Genomic DNA, 16,396 nt, shown 5'->3' with positions numbered 1-16,396 from the left:
TTTTTTGCATTTAATTAAGGACGTAATCGGCAGCATTTACTCTACAGGTTTCCATGACCAGCAGCACAGCGAGAGAGCTGCGAGATGCCTCGGGTTCTTCACCCTTCACATAGGCATGATTTAGGTGGAGGCCTGCAGTAGGGATTATTGCAAAATGCAGTGGGAGGCATCCTGGAATGCAGAGGAGGCTACGATTGATAGAAGATTAATTGATATTCATAAAACAAGATGTCATTAGTAATACTCAGAGGTGTGAACACAGTGAAGAAAAGAGGTGCATGTCTGTCATATACAGGATGATCACTTGTGCTGCCAACAATGATTATTAGTCATTACCTCATGCTTTACTGCACACCATTCAAAGTTCATGTTTCCTTGTCTCAGGAATGGTATATAAAGAAAGAAAAATAGCAAGAAAGATCTATACAGAGTATAAAACTCCATTTACTTACATGAACAGTGTTACAGAGTGTTAAAAAAAAACACAGTGTTAAAAAAAAAACACCCACACATACACACAGATACACACAAGTCATGGAGAAAGGGGTACCAAATGTCAGACATCGTACTACCAATATTCATAATGTACTGCAACAAAAGATTAAAACAATAAATTTAAAATAGAAAAAAGTGCATCAGTCTGCTAATGTACAGTTGCTTTAATGAGTTTTGCGTCCGCGCCCAGTGCTGGCATGACAATAGTTTCTTTTGCAGCAGAGGGTGAAAAGATGAGTTGAATGAGGGCAGTAGTAGGCACCCCCACAGCGTGGAGTCAGACAGACACACCGAGAACGAGAGTCCGGCTTCGGCCCAGCTTCAGCTCACCTTCAGCTCACCTTCAGCTCAGCTTCAGTTTGATCAGACCACAAATGAGAGTTTGCTGTCTAATAAACTCTGATTATTTACAGATGTATTAAGAGGAACATAATGTTCAGGACTTTCAGTGCAAATTCATATTTTGTGAAACTGTCTACAAACTTAGCATTTATAAATGTTATTGCTTTATTACATTTTCTTGGCAATGTGCCTCCTTCTTGTATTATTTCATGAAGCAAAATGAATTCATTGTTTTGTTTGGTTTTCCATTGTTAAATTAGTCCACCCACATGTTTTATTTCTATGAAATGGTAATCATGAAAATTTGTTTTGAAATGTAGGTCACAATCTGCTTATAGAATGAAATCATCAAAGGTTTGACTGTGGCCTTAGATCACATTATACAATAACTCTTTTGGTAAAAATGTGAACTCCAAAGCACATGTCAGATTAGTTTCTGATTATTCACATCTTTGGTGAAGAGGTTAGGGTTTGTTTGAAGTTGCACAGGAATATCTTCAAATTGTCTCAATCTAAAGCCTCCAACTACCAAGAACAAGCTGGGTTTGGTCCCTGGTTCTGTCACTTTTCAAATAATTGTGTTTCAACCCCTGATATGTTCCATATTTAGTTTAAAATATTAAAACATTAATGTCAGACTGGTTGAAAGCAGAATTAACTAATGCATCAATTAAATAAAGTTTTGGTTCATTCAAAATTACCTGTTTTTATCACGTTATTGACTTAACTGCAAAAATGAGGACTTTGATATATGGCTACATTTTACTGGTCTGTCTGTTTGTTTCTTCAGTATGGCCATCTTGGCTTTATTCAATGCGGTCAACCACTGGCTGATTTGCCAATCTAACGAATGTTCACATTTAATTTTTAAGGCAAGACATAAATCCTTTCAGCCAAAGACATTTGCCTTAAAGGGAAAAAAAGTTCTGTAGAGAGGGAACCTAAGGGTTAAACTGTCATAGCTCCATTCTGAATAGGAATTCCCCAACAGCCATGTATATACGGAGGAGTCTAACAGTGGGTGTCCTCCTCCACTTCCCCCACCTTCTATCCTTCCATCCTTCAACCAGCGGGGTACACAAAACACACAGGATTAATCCGTCGCCTAAAAACAGGTTGTCTGAAAGGGTTTTGTGCCGATGTAGAGAGGAGGTAATGCACTGTGTTTTCTGAAATGGGAAAAAGGACACTCTTTCAGAGGGAAAACATGCTGATTACTGTATTGTTGAGTGGCTTTTGATTCCCACATGAGAGTCTAATCCCAGAACACAACAGCTCTCCTGTCTCTTCCCAGTGGCTGAATCTCCTGAGGAGACCTCCATTAACCAGCACAGGGGGGATTAACCCGCACCCTCAGCAGGAGCTAAAATGGGGTTCACAGTTTGTTGATCCATAACAATGTGCAGAGTTTGAATGAACAAGTGTAGCAGAGAACTATAACTGCTGAAACTTTTTCCCTTTCTTCATCTTTCTCTTGTTCTTCTCATTTTTGTCCCTTCGCCACTCTTGCTCCAAGGGAACGCAATTAGAGTGGGGAATCGTCCGAAAGAGGAGAGGACGGAGGAGGGTTGAATGAGTAGGCTATTATCCCACAGTCAGATCTGAATGGAGAGCCCCACTCAGACCACACAAAAGAAGTGGCCAGGTCTGAGCAGAGAGGAGCTCCAGTCAATAGAGTTCCAGTCACTGCCACCATAGGCAGCGCACACACACTCGGAGGAAAAGCCTTCTCAGTTTCTATGCAAACACTCGCCTCGCCTCAGTTCGGCTCGCAGTGATGACTGAGTTTGCACGTTGAAATCCTTGTTTAGAGGATACATAAGGGTGAGAAACATCTGTAAGATCCTAGAGAGAACAAAAAAAGGCAATCAGTACTGCTGCACATTTTTGTTGTTTTTTTACATGGGGAAAACAATAAATAATAAGATGTATAGAACTATACTTATAGAACATATCCAAAAAAACTATACATCTGACAAATTATCAGATGCACATTTGACTCTGAAAAGGGGAAATCTGTGGTATAAGATGCTAATGTGACATCACTGACATTCATGTTAACACCCTCCTACAAAGTAATTAAGTAATTCTGTCAACAGATTATCACTCTGTTGAAATAATTACTTTAAAAGATCTGGTGATTTTTAGGAAGTGCTAGCCACATCCATTAGAATCTAAAAATATAGTGCTGTGTTAGTCTACACGGCTGCTCACATTTTCCTTTCTTCGTGTCGCCTATGCTGGTGACAGAAGGAACAGAAAAAGGTCATGTCTTACGTACTCTCTCCACACGCATATCAGGAAAAATCGTTACTGTTTGGAAATGGGTTAAAGAAAAACTGGAGAGGGAGACTCTCTTCTATAGCAGTAAGTGTGCTGGGCTTGATGATACTGAGTGAGAGAGTAGATGATGTTTGAATCAGATCTATCAGAGCTCAATAGGACAAAACTTTGCTCTTACTGTATAAGAGGGAAGAATAGCTGAGGGAATCCATAAACAAATGATCAACAACAATATCTCCACAAAAATATATTCCCCCAAACTGATTAAACATTTAGTAGACTACCTGTCTCTAATCTGGAAGTATAATTGTTTGTATGACTAATCATTCCCAGACTGCTGAAAACCCACTTCCCATGGCTTTGACCCTCAAAGGTACTGCCCTGTCTGAGGCACCCTGTTTCAAGACGGTCCATTTATTTACATAGCACCTTTCATACACAACAGGATTTCAAGGTGCTTCACACAAATACATAAAAACAATGAAGAAAATGTGTTAAATAATAAAGACTGTTACACCATGAGGTCACCAGGTGCACAAAAGAACAGAGAATTCTGGTTCCTGAGATATGTCTATTACATCCAGAAGGTAAATTCAACACGGTTCTGTGAAATCTTGTGCAAGTTTGAATTGCACTTCACTTGATCTTTGATTACAAATCTTTAAAACAAAATATGTAATTCAAAGGAGTCAAACTGATACAGCCAATCTCATCACTTTTTTACACCTGGTAACACAAACTATCAAGATGGTGCCATCATCTCATTCCCAGATTCATGACAATGAACTTCCTAAAACGTCATCTACAAACATCTAAATGTGACAACTGTTTGATTTACAAGTGTCTAGGTCTTAGAGGAAGAAGCCTTCAAGTATCCAGGTGCTTATGTATGCTGTGTGCTATTTAGGGGCATGGTCAAAAAACATTTAGATCTAGCTGAATGGCTTTGCACCACCAAAACCACAGCTCTGGAAGTTTAAATGTTGCCATTGCCACATTTGCTGGCAGTAAAGGGCAGCTTTGCAGTATAGATTAGTTATGCCAGGGTGGCCTTTCGTCCCTGAGTCTGACTATTTAAAATACCATTAGAGGGATTTCCTGACCCCAGTTCAAAAATAAGAAACTTTAACTGCAGCTTCCGCAAAGGGACTTTTCAGAGTTCTCTAGCTAAGCAGTTCCAGGAGTGACTGAACACTGGTTGAGGAAAACCACAGGGGTCTTTAATAGTGATGATGACGGAATAAGAGGAGGCAGTGTTGCTATCTAATCATACGTGGATGTATCAGCAAACGTTCTACTTTGTGATAGATAACCTTGTAAAACTGGGTCAGTTCTAAAGAATTTTTTATATTATGCAATGGGCAAGACTCAACACATTATTATTATGGAATTAGTTCTTGGGCAACACTTAACAGTATACTTGTCAACCTCTGTAATATGGTTGACAATCCTAAGTTACTCTAGACAAGTAATAATAATTAAATAATAATAATAAATAATAGTAATAATAATAGTAATAATAATTTAATGCCAGAGTTGCTGCCACACTCAACAAATGTTTAAATTTCCTCTGTCCCTATCTGTCCCATATAATCCCATACTGCCTTGCCTAACCAGCTGTGGATGAAGGATCAACCCACTGCCCTGGCCCCTCTAACCATCCCCAGTTCTCCTCTGCTACGGCTGTATCTTCACGGCTGTGGACTACTATTACTGATGATCAAGATGTCTAGGGCTCTTAAGAATACAAATTACATAGAGAACACATATAAATGCACACAAAGTTGAGAACTATTCCTCATTCCCATCACTTCTTTATTTATGTATCTCTTTAATTACTGTTGTCATGGTGACCGGCGTCGGCCAGAAGAGGATGGGTTCCCATACTGAGTCTTGGTTCCTCTCAAGATTTTCTTCCACATGCTCTTAGGGAGTTTTTCCTTGCCACAGTTGCCCTTGGTTTGCTCACTGAGGGCTTGGACTCGGACACTTGCAAAGCTGCTTTGTGACAACTGTTGTAAAAAGCGCTATATAAATACATTTGGATTGATTGATTGACTGAGTGTCTGCCAAAGATGGAAAACTTAAATAACTCTGTCTAATTTGGTGTTTGAACATCAGCATGAGAGATAACTGATTTACAAAGATCAATTAAACTGATATTGTTTGCTGTAGCCACCCATTTGCATACAAATGTGCGTGTACTTATATGCATGCCAGCAGCACTGAATTGTTTCAGACCTGTTTTTTTCTTTCACATCTGTCTTCTTCAGAGTTCCTGGCTTGGCTTCCACAGCTGTCAGGGCTACAGCCTTGAACTTCAGCTATACATTCTGTGAGATTCAAATATCATTTTCTAGTGTCTATGACAGAGATAGTTATCAAAACATTAATTAAGATAAAAAAAAACAGAATATAAACAATAAACACTAGTCCACAAAACTACCTCCCATACATATGTATGGCTCAGCCAAAGTAAATAAATACAAAAAATACATTTCAGATTTGTTGCGCACCAACTAGAAAGTTAGCCTGCATGTACTGGCTTAAGTGAAATAAAATATTCAACAGATAGACTTGTTCGAACAAATTCGAACAAAATTATGTATATTGTGCTTTAATTTTGAAATGCCATGCATTTTAGGCAGTGTAGCTGTTGCAATGTCTCATTGACATACCTAATTATTAACTTGATTACATCAGTGTGAATACAGTTTGATTGAAATGACAATTACTATTTATCATCTTGTCATATCTGCAAAGTGGTGTCATATCTCTCCCATTAGATTTGGAGTTTTAATGCAGTGTGTCTATCTCACATTCACGACTGCACTAGGATTTCTCAGAGGAATTTTCACTGGGAGTGCTTTTTTCTTAGTACCTTTATAAAAAACCTTCACTTGAGCCTCATAGTAAATTAATAGATGCTAAGCCCCTGATTTAGCCGTGTAGAGAGGGTTTTCCAGCCTTGCGGAAGGGGCAATGTGTGCTATCTGTACATTTGGGAAATGGCCTTCTATTGAAAGGGGGCACAGACACATTCCAAAATAGCTAAGGGGACCTGAAAGGTGATGTGTGACACTAGGCATTGTTGATCCAGTCAGAGATGCATCTCACGGGCTTCAGAATGTCAAAGCAGGTTACTCCTAACCACAACAGATTGCTGCTGAGATGGATGGGCCTCATGATTCAAATCACATCTTTTTAGAGCAAAGTGAGGGGCCATGACCACACAGCACTGGCTTAGCATTTGGGGTGTTTAATTCACACTGCCATGCCTATGAGACAGAGCAATCCACTGACCTGTGCACCATTGTTCAAGAGGTCAGTTCCCTAAAACCACAATCCTGAGGATGATTATCACTGGAATGCTCAGGACAGCATTCCTCTACAGGGCCTATTGACCTGGCTTGACATTCTGTGTTGGACTGAAGGAACATTCTTAGCGATTAATTACTGGCTCACAGAGACAGAGCCGTGGAATAGCTGTCATGACTCATGTTATGGGGACCAATTCAGTACTATATGGGGACCAAGCTTAAGAGGATGCTGCCATAAAACCAAAAAAGAAAAAAGCTAAAAAAAATAGCTAAATTACATAAATATGAAAGCGTATATATAGTAAACAAAATTAACAAACTATCAAATAAATATCGTGACAATTCATTTGTAATAAGCAGTTATTGTACGTAATCTTTAACATATGGTGCTGGACCATATCAACGTATCTAATGTTGTTATTTAGCACGGCAGATATGAAACACAGGGATATGCCATCATATGTCATTGTGGTTTATCATCCAAACTGAGACTTATGGCATTGATCCAGAATTGAAACCAACTACTCCAAAGGCCAGCCAAATTAATCCTATAACAGACGTAATGTATTAAAAATGTAATAATTGAAACTAATTTAGATAAGTGAGCCCTTCCCTTGCATTACTGATGTGACCATTTTAAAACTTACAATAATACACTGAAAAAAATAAAGCATTGGCTCAATGTAATAAAATTGAATTAATCAATCACACGAATTTTTTTTCATTGACTCAATCCAAAAAACTAGGGTTAGAAATGCAGGCATTCAGTTTTCTTTTTTCCATTAGCTTTCTAAATTGGCCTGTTTTGAAATAATTGTCAATTGAGTAGAAATAAATGTCAATCCTTTGCTAAAGTTGTTTTGATAGTGAACTGGATATTCCACTTAATCAGTCAAAGGCCTGAAGCCATCTCTTATTACTAAATACCTAGCTACGTCTTCTTCACAAACTTGATCAGTTTGGGAAAAAATTGAATTGTCATGTTTCTGTCTGTTTTCTATTTTTTTATTTATTGTTATCTTTATAGAGTAGAATTCAATCATATAGTACTACAGGTAACAGAAAATATGGATAGTCTCACAAAACATGTTGCAAATGTCTCAGGTGGTGCATATTATATTTTATGAGTCTTGCATAGAGGATGAAATCACATCCAACGTATAGGAATAGAAATAGAACGCTAATAAATTAAACAATATCTAGTGCATGTAAACTTAAGCTAAATCATTGTACAAGTGTGGTGTTGCAAACAGTAGGATGAGGTTCTTCTCTGCTCTTCATGCAGTTCTACAGTGACCACATTCAGAGGCAATGGGTCTCACTGAACAAAAGGGGACTGTTATCCAGGACACAGTGAGTCAACCCAGTGGCTGAAAGAATCAGGTAATTTTGGGCCATGTTGGCCCAAGAAAGGAAACAAGACCCCTACCTCTGCATGCCATGATGCTAGATGTGGAGGAATTTGCCCAATTTATCATTCATATGCTCTGTCTGTCCTTTCGACCGAACTGCAGTTGGACTAATATTCATGAATACTTTACATGCCTAGGACTGAACTGGGGCCTATGATCTGAGAGGATGTCCTTGGGGATTCAATAAACACCTTCATCATTGAGTCTCAGTAATTGTTGGCTAATCTGTGGTTTTATTTTTTATTGAATGCACATGGTTCTCCAGAATAGTTTGGTAGTTCTTGGCACAAGTATTGGGCCAAGAGAATGCCATGATTTGGCAACCCAAACCATCACTGATCCACCTCCTATACTTTACTCTGGTCATGCAACAGTCTGGGTGGTACGCTTCTTTGGGGTTTCTCCACACCGTAACTTTCCTGGATGTGGGGAAAACAGTAAAGATGGACTCATCAGATTACAATACATCTTTCACATTGTCCACAGCCAAAAATTTGCACTCCTTGCACCATTGAAACCGATGTTTGGCATTGGCACAAGTGACCAAAGGTTTGGCTATAGCAGCCCGGCCGTGTATATTGACCCTGTGGAACTCCCGACGGACAGTTTTGGTGGAAACAGGAAGGTTGAGGTGCATATTTAATTCTGCCGTGATTTGGGCAGCCGTGGTTTTATGTTTTTTGGATAAAATCTGGGTTAGCTACAGAACATCCCTTTCAGACAGCTTCCTCTTGCATCCACTGTGGTTCGTCCTTCTTGGTAGTATGCTGACATTACTCTAGATACCATGGCTCTTGATACATCACAAAGTCTTGCTATCTTTGTCACAGATCCGTCAGCAAGACGTGCACCAACAATTTGTCCTCTTTTGAACTCTGGTATGTGCATTGTAGTATTTTGAGCAAAACTGTGCTCTTGCCCTGTTAATTGAACCTTCACACTCTGCTCTTACTGGTCCAATGTGCAGTTAATGAAGATTGGCCACCAGGCTGGTCCAATTTAGCCATGAATCCTCCCACACTAAAATGACAGGTGTTTCAGTTTCAGTGTTTAAGTGTTTGGCAGTAATGGTAGGGAGATCAATTTTACTCCCTAGGAGAATCGATCCACTATTGCCAAATTTTTTATAATAAACAATAACCAATGTTCATGATTAGATATATGCCTCATATTATTATGTTAAGTAAGGGAAATAAGACCATGTGCCATGTGCCACAGGATGGCCTTCCTGTCATCTATGGTCAGCCCTCCCAGTCTGAAAACATAGTCAAGGAAAGAGGTGGATTGTCCATAAAACCTGAAGTTGTTTGCTTTTATACATAACCTATAATGCAGCTCTGACATGACACATATGTTCTGGAAAGGATGGGGAGTAGATCAATATAGCATCTATGAAAGTAATTATGAAATGGTCTATCATATCCATAAGAACATAATTTAGACTAGATTAGATAGGACTAGAACACAGGGTGCTTTAGCACACCACCAAATATTTAGGGTGTCTAGAAATAGTTACAAAGGTACAATGAGTTCTTGAATGATGCAACAAAAGAGCATTCACTCTTAGTTAGAACTTTCCTCTGAGTGTCTTTATCTGTCGTGTTGGCAGCATTAGCAGCCTCAGATGTAGTGCTTGTGTTGGAGGTAGCACACGTTTGCAGCACCTTCCAGGATTTGGAGGTGTTGCATGACAGGGGAAGGTTATCTAGTTAATGTGCAAAAACTGGAATAAAACTAATTTAGGAGAAAAATGGGATAATCTAGTTTCAGGGTTATGTTTCCAAGGCCAAGAGAGACTTACAGCAATCGGGAATGACCACACAAGAACAAAATGTGCTGCTTCCATGTTCCATGCAGAACATCTTGAGTGAGAGGTTTTATGACACAAGGTCATAAGAAAGTTCCTAGGTGTCACCCATCAAGTACTTGAATATTGAGGCTAGAGGGGAAAGGGGCAATAGTAAGCCAAAGCTTCTATATTAACCTTTGGGCCATGAATGTCCCTGCTAGTGATTGGCACTATAACAGCATAGGGAGGTTTTCTGTAGTATGAACTATGGATGAGATAGGATGAGAAATACTTCATTTGAAGAACTTACTGCATTAGCACCCAAGGTAAACTCAACATATTCTTCAGTGCTGTTTGCTCCACACTCCTGTTGGTAGACCTTGCGATCACAGAGGTGGTGACCTGACTTTCCCAAGTAGATGTTTAACTTACCACAGCTTTTCAATGCTTCTCATCGTGGGAGAGATGCATACTGTCTAATCAGTTGTGCTGGCTGTGATGTTGAATGATTTTGAGCAATGACTGCATTTGACCTATGCTGGACCTATGGTGTCTGTTAGGCTATCCAACCAAATGGATAGGTTATCCAACCTTTGATCAGGTTATAGGTTTGATCGGGATTAAATAGGGTGATGAAGGTAACAAGCTAAAAATGAAATTTCTAGGAAAAGTTCAAATTTTTTTTTGTTGTTTGGGCTTTCTCTTCTTCCATTTGGGTGCCATACAGATTCAGGATGTAGCCTAGAAAAGGTGCCAGGCTCTGACATTTTTTTCCTTGTCATTCCCAGACTGTGCTACAATAACCTACCTAAGTTTTTCCCTGAAGTGGATGATGCACTCCTTCAAGAATAGCAAGTAGACCAGACCGTAAATCGATGTGTCATGGGTCTGAAGCCAAGGGGGATGTGAAATTTGTATATCTGTAGATTATATTGCTTGACTGAGAGAATGAGATACTGTGTGTTTATAAAGCAAAAGAAACACTCTGGAGAGGCTAAAACGTGTCTAGCTTTTCTGTCATGGCTGACACCCCCGGCATCACCATGGGAACCACAATGCCTTGCATTCTCAGTTTTGTTTCTGATCCTTTTTATATTCTTGTTCTGTTTTCCCCACCCCTTGCTAGTTTCACCTGTGTCTTGTTAGTCCTTATTAGTTTGTGTATTTAAGCTCTGCATTTATCCTGCTTTTCTGTGATCTTCTTGTCTCATATTTTCTTTTCTTCTCCGAGATTCACCTGGGGAGTAACACTGCAGTCGGATCCTACAATACCAGTATCATCACTCTGACACGGAATGAAAACCTGGCGTTCATCACAAGACATTTACATTGACAATATCAACACCCAGAACTTTCATTCTAGTTACTTTATACTTAGCCTGATTGTGTGATTTGTTTGTGACTTGTGTATTCGTCTGTATAATTTGTTTTTGTGTAATTTGTGTGTTAACGGGCCGCCCAATGGAGGATGGGTTCCCTTTTGAGTCTTGGTCCTCCCAAAGTTTCTTCCTATTCCCCACCATCTAGGGAGTTTTTCCTTGCCACTGTTGCCTCTGGCTTGCTCATTAGGGATTTGGACCCATATGATTGTTAAAACTTGTAAATCCTGTAAAGCTGCTTTGTGACAACATGTGTTGTGAAAAGCGCTGTACAAATTTGATTTGATATTCCTGTTAACCTATGTTAGACATATTCGTTTCCGTGTGCGTGTGTTATACTTTCATGCTCTGTGCACTGAATTCTTTCCTTGTTTAGATTCTTTCACTGTTCTAACACCACATTTGGCATGTGCATTTTAGTCCTTATATTCATCATGTACTCTGGTTCTGTTTCTATTTCTGGTTCTTATGGTGTTTTGACCTCAGTCCATTCTAATTACTACGATTATGGATTTGCCTTAAATACTGTAAAAGTCATTTTTCTCAGTCAGTGCATCCTGCCTCTACTCTATGTAATTGGATAATTTATACTCACTGTTTTATAATATTTTCTTCCCAAATTCACATAATTTGCTGTAGGTCCCATGTGTAAGACCTCTCACCTCACCAGACTCTTTAAACAACAGTGTAAACAACAGTGGGCTGCAATAAAGCATCCCAGGACTTCAATAAAACCGTCCACTGTCATCTCCTGAGATGACGCAAGCTACTTGTCACTCAAAGAGCTTGGAATTCTGGGAAAAAGAATCCTCAACAGACCTCTGTTAGCCTCTCTTGGCCAATAGCTAGTCCCAGTTAATGCTGTATTGAAGTCAAACTTCATTTTTTGATGGCATTATATTCTGTTTATCTTCTGATTATGCAAAATTTGAAATTGTGAAAGTGGACGTAAGTGTGCCATATGAAGACATTTTAAATTGTTGAACCTAATGACAAATAAGAGATGTGTGTAATGAGGGCTATTAAGACGTATACGGATTTAAATATCCAGCTGTCATGAGCTCATCTTTCATTGTGGGCACAGACCAATCCATGCACTGGCTTCCATCCAGACAAGAGTGATTGTGGTGAGTATTGGGGAGTCAGTTCTGAAGAGAGCACAACTGATTCTGAGCTCAGTTGCCAGAGGCTCTAACCACCACACATGGGACTTCCATGGGATATGTGGCACACAGCCACTTTCGTGTGCTCCATTCATTTTTGCCCTCATTTGGCTGCACTTTCCTCTCTACCACTCTATCAAAATCAAAACGATGTTTACAATGGTACTAATGTTGTAATGTAATGGTACTAATTTTGATGTCACAGAGCACCTGCACAAATAAAATCTTAATCCATATTCACAAGGCTTGAACAAAACAATTTGTGCCATCCCAGAGATGTTAACTGTATAAGGATGCTTTAGTTCATGTTCAGGTTTGAGTCCCAGTTGTGAGGCATTTGATGGAATTTTTGTGGTTTGTGTCCCCTATATTAAGGTTCTAACGCTGTGAGGGTGACAGGACGCTAAACAGAGACATTTATTTAGCGATAGCGCTAATAAACACATTTAAACATCGAACTTACGGGATGAAGTCAGAACAATGACTGACCAGGACGCAAACCAACACGCACACTTAAATACACAAACATAAACAACACACAGGTGCAATACATAATGTTAAGGAGACACATACGTAAACACACGTAGACGCAGACGGACGCAAACACACACAGACATGCCCAAGGGAGGAGTGCGGGGCTCTACCGTGACAAAAGTTATTCACACATTTAAAACATTTCTTCAGCTTAGGGTGAGTTTTCTTTGGTTCTATCAAGGTTTTCATATTGACAATTTATATATTATTCTGATCTGTTCTACAGCCAGATATGTAGGCTCAGTAAGTGTTATACATTTACATTTATGGCATTTGGCAGACACCCTTATCCAGAGCAACTTACATTTTTTAAAATCTCATTTTTATACAAGTGAGCAATTGAGGGTTAATGGCCTTGCTCAGGGGCACCTCAGTCATGGCCTCAGGTTGGGAATTGAACCCGGGACCCTCCGGTCACACGATCAGTTCCCTAACCACCAGGCCATGACTGCCTATGCCTATACAGCCATAGCTTTTTTTGCATGGATGTATCAGTCATACAGTAATACACTCCATCACTGTGTGAGAAGTCAAGACCCATACAGGATTGGGAAACACTTGTGTAAATTAACCCATAGGGGTTGGTCTGTAAAGAATTGTTCAGAAAAGAAAAGCTGCGTTTCCAGTGCAGCAGAGGAATGGGTTTGGGCCTCAGGTGATAAGAGTGAAGATGTAGTAGTCAGCATGCACACTGTAATAGCAATAAAAATGGTTTTTATAGCTGACATAGCGACCTAATGGCTCTTCGCAGTGAGACTTAATGCATTCATCTACTTGTCGACCTTGGTAGTGTTTTCCTTCCTATGTATCTTGAATTACAAAACTATGTAAAGGTGATGCTAATGTTATGGGGAAGTCAAGTATACATTGTGTAAATGCTACCCAATCATTAACAAAACGAATAGTTTTCAGATGGCCTCAGAGTAGATGACGACTGAACTAGGATAATTATCATGCATTTGACTTGCTATGCTAGACATAGCCTTTTGTCATATTATTTTCCCCCCGTCAAAACAGACTTTTCAGCCAGACACTGAACTGTTAGAGACATTAGGGAGTGTCCATTCCCATGGACATAAATATAAGGTTTATGCTGATTATCAAATATATACATTTCCAAATTTCTTTGATTCAGTTTTTATTGTTGTTTTTTTCACTTTACAAAATAGTGTACTCAGCAGAGAGATTATATTAAAACAGGTACAATCTAAAACAAGAACATTAGCATAAAAGGGAATGTGAAACTTTAGATTTACTTATTGCATCCCTTATAGAGAATCTTCAGCATTACCTTATGTGAAACAGAACACTGTATGGGCCTCACTATAAGTGTTATCCTGGTTATAGCTCTACATGTAAGAGTTTATGAGGAGAGGCATGACAATCACGCACACTGCTCCACATGCATGTACTTCTAACCCTTCTCTGGTGTACATATCACTCTTTCATGCTTTTCTGACTCTTCTTTGAACTTGAATTATTGATGAGACACATTGATTGATGTTAATCAATACGTTTGAACATGAACAAAGCCATTTTCTGCCTTCAGACCACAAAACACAAAGTGGCTTTATTCCCACTCTTAAGGACTCAGTATGTAGAATCTATGAATTGGACATGGAAGTAAAGACTTATTGCAGATACAGCCCAAAGATCCATGCTGTTTAATCATGATGCAGCTCATTGAGGTCCCCTTCTGCAGGCCAGAGACTATGGAGACTATTGACATGTTAAGGAGGAGGAATTATTAACTTTTTGCTTGTATGACATTAATTAGTTTCGCAACTGTGCACTGAATGATGCACAGAGTGAGAGGTAGACAGGTCTAACTTTCCTGAACTGCTAGGCTCTCTCACTTAGCCTAAAACACTCTGCGGTATGAACAGATGTTGTCCTCTAACACTACATGTGTCTTCAAAACATTACAACTTTCATACACCTATGATTTATATATAAGTGTAGATGTGCATATAGCTATGGCTTATATATGAGTGCAGATATGCATATTCTTAAAAATAGAAAAATGAACAAGTGTGAATACATTTCAGATTGTATATTTATTTGTTTTCAGATTGAAAAAATGACTAATTGTAAAGATTTGCTTTAAAGAATATATGCTGTTGCTTTGTATTTGCTCCAGTTCTTATAGGTACAAAGCCACACACTGTTGCAAAGCCACACACTGTTACAAAGCCTCACACCAAATTATGTTAAAAAGCCTCATACTTAATTCTTTGTTAAAAAGTCTCACACTGTTACAAAGCCTCACACTTAATTCTCTACAGAATCTTCCCTCGTTGACATCTTGTGCACTGGGAGAGCTAACCAAGATGTTGAAAATGCAAATATTTTCCAAATGTCCAGGGATCTTTTCTTTGGGGTATCAAGTTTTGTGGTCTCAGCTGTGCTGCACATTTATTCTTTATCAATGGCATTCAGAACATGGCATTTAGACATGCAGTTTCAGAACTCCCAACCCTTGGCTGAACTCTGCAAGGCTTCCTTGCGTTTTTAACATCTCAATAGATTTCCAGTTTTAATTAAGCCTGTCACTGTTTAAACTCACCTTATAATTGTACCTAATACCTCAGAGTAATTTGACATATACTAATAGCTAGGTGTGTACCATAATCCAAAACTACACTTTAGTGAACTAATGAATCAAGTGTAAGTAAAGCTACCTGAAAAAAGAAAAGAAATAGTTTTGGAGTAGAAGAAGAAACTAAAAATTTGTGGAAAAGTGCAATGAATATCTTCATATTAGTAGCAATAGCTGACTGGTATGAAAACGCTAGTTAGGTACTTTTCTCTTTGTAATACTTAAAATAGAATGAGGAAGCTCTATGTATGACCAACATCAGACCAGTCCAGAGCTTGAGATTTAAAGCCATCAAGGTTTTACTGAGAAAGTAGTAACTAGTTACTACCCACCTCTTCTAACTGTCCATTGTGGTGTAGTGCATTTCTATATTATGAGATAATGATAAAACATTGTAAGAACATTATGTCCCAAAAGATAATAATCTAATGGAGACAACAAGCAATACAAATTTTGCATAATGTTTTTAAATAGGGATATACGCCTAGCTAAGTGCTGGCCAATGAGGGGCATCGTGATCGTTCCATCTGGCCATCAGGAGGAGGGTTAGGGTGATCATTCTGTCTGCCCAATGGTGAAATCAGATCACCAGCATCTCCACATCAGTTTGGCAAATAGAGGGTGAAAATATTCTCATGGGGACGCAGCGGCCTAGAACACCACCTCTGGACCCGACAGGACTGTGGGAACCAGACGTGTGTGGGCCGTCCTCGAAAGCACACACACACACACACACACACACACACACACACACACACACACACACACACATACACACACACACACACACACACACACACACACACATTGCAGACTAACACTTGTTTCTTAGAAACCAACAAAAAACCATTATAAGGTCAGACAGGCGTGCGCACACACACACATTGCATAAGAGACTAAAGATACACACACACACACACACACACACACACACACACACACACACACACACACACACACACACACACACACACACACACACACACACACACACACACACACCCAGACAAACACAAGAACCTCTTCCCCTGGCCATTAGACAACCCCACCCTCTGAGACTGCTGATGATGCTAGTCGTGG

Source organism: Brachyhypopomus gauderio, chromosome 5 (genome assembly GCF_052324685.1).
Source record: "Brachyhypopomus gauderio isolate BG-103 chromosome 5, BGAUD_0.2, whole genome shotgun sequence".
NCBI lineage: Eukaryota > Metazoa > Chordata > Actinopteri > Gymnotiformes > Hypopomidae > Brachyhypopomus > Brachyhypopomus gauderio.
Note: the sequence above shows the minus strand (reverse complement) of the source record.